Raw genomic sequence first — 2,500 nt, forward strand, 5'->3', positions numbered from 1 at the left:
CGCAACGGCGACCCCATATAAAAATGGGAACCAACTAGGAAGATGATATATATATATAATATAATATATATATATATATATATATATATATATATATATATATATATATATATATATATATATATATATATTTATATGTATATATATATATATATATATATATATATATATATATATATAATATATACATATATATATATGTAAACCTTCGAGATGTAGCCGCCTGAGAGTTGTTGTTTACTGTCCAGGACAGTACTACCTTGTATCCCTCTGGTTACGCGTCATTTTTCTATAGTAAAAGTAAACCAGATAGCCTTACCTATTCTTTTCACATTAACTTTTTTCCTTATGCACCTAAGAACTCTTAGATTACCAAAGAGGTTTTCACTGCATTGTAATTGTTCATGTGGCTTCTTTCCTCATGGTAATAATAAAAGAGATATCAGCCATGGTAAGCATATATTTCTAGAGAAGGGAAAACTCCAATATCAAGATATTATTCTCCATTCTTAGGTAGTGCCATTTGTCTGTACTCTGGTCTTCCACTGCCTTGGGTTAGAGTTCGTTGGCTTGGGGGTACACTCTGGTACTCCATTTCTATCTTGTTGATATTCCTCTCCATTTCATAAAGTGTTTATAGTTTATATGAGCAAGATCAATTCCATGTCACTACTGTTCTTAAAATCTTTTATTTTTATTGTTTATTACTTGCCTTGTAGATTTTTCTTTTGCTTGGTTCTTTTTTTTCACTTATAGCACCATATTTTCCCAACTATAGCCGTAGCTTAGATAGTAACAACATACATAGACACCCACACACACACACACACATATATATATATATATATATATATATATATATATATATATATATATATATATATATATATATGTGTGTGTGTGTGTGTGTGTGTATGTATATATATATATATATATATATATATATATATATATATATATATATATATATATACATTCATATATATTTATATATATATATATGTATATATATATATATATATATATATAATATATATATATATATATATATATATATATATACATTCATATATATTTATAGATATATATATATATATATATATATATATATATATATATATATATACATATATATAATTATATATATATATATAAATATATATATATATATATATATATATATATATATATATATATATGCATATATATATATATATATATATATATATTTATATATATATATATATATATATATATATATATATATATGTGTGTGTAAATATACAGTAAATTTGTACTTATACCCCCCTGTGCTCCATAATTTTCACCATATGTAGAGAGAGAGAGAGAGAGAGAGAGAGAGAGAGAGAGAGAGAGAGAGAGAGAGAGAGAGAGAGAGAGAGAGAGAGAGGTGTTCCATTACAACCTAATATCAAACCAAGGCTTGATATCGTCAAAGGTCATCCAACTCTGACACCTTTGCAACCGAATGTATCAATTGGCTTCTGGAAATAACGTAAAAGGCAATAAAAATGAGAACACTCGATATATAAGACTTAACAGAATTCTATTCTGAGGATAAAGGGAGAGAGAGAGAGAGAGAGAGAGAGAGAGAGAGAGAGAGAGAGAGAGAGAGAGAGATTTCTGTGTTTATACAACACATTTTATATATCATATGATATAGGCAGATAGGCTTCACCCCAAAGATCCTTATAAAAAAAAAAAATAAATACCTCCTAAAACTATATATAAGATTTTAACAAAGGAATTCTAAAATTCATAATTTTTATTTTTGAAATCATGCACCACCAATGGAATAAAAGTATGTCACCTCCCAGTAAGCATTTACTGCCAAGGGGGAAATAGTACTCCTTGAATTTTGGTCGCCTATCTAATATATCATCTGTAGCCATTACAGGTTTAGAGGTTCAAAGCCCGCTCATGAATGGGAGAGGCAAGGGACAGTGACATTGCCAGATGATTTTGGACAACATTCTGGAGATTGACCATATATACATATGATCAGCGACCAAGCTCCCTCTCCATCCAAGAGAGGGTCACTCAGTGGCATCTGATGACTGAAAAGGTAGAACTATAGGCTCCCTTCAACCTCCCATCCTTAGCTTACAAGGATGGCGAAGTTTCACTGACCAAAGGAATTAACGAGTTTAATCACCAGTTAGATACGTTACCGCATAGGCCCCCACAACCCTAGAAAATTTAATTAGTAGATGTACTAATATTTAAATGGCTTTCCATGACCTTTTCATCCATTTGTTTAATTCTTTCAAACCCCAAGTGTCACCCTTGATCTCTATTACCTACCTGGCTATTTGGAATCACTCTGCTATCAGACGTAGTATGTCCTAATATGAGTCAACTTTATATCAGAATTCTCGGCTGTTTCGTAAGACATGAGTCTATTACGACCATATGTGCTGGATTATTAAAGAACTAGAATGAAAAGATATGCATATATGATATGCTTTTGCTTTTATGC

This window comes from Palaemon carinicauda, chromosome 5 (genome assembly GCF_036898095.1).
Source record: "Palaemon carinicauda isolate YSFRI2023 chromosome 5, ASM3689809v2, whole genome shotgun sequence".
NCBI classification, from domain to species: Eukaryota; Metazoa; Arthropoda; class Malacostraca; order Decapoda; family Palaemonidae; genus Palaemon; species Palaemon carinicauda.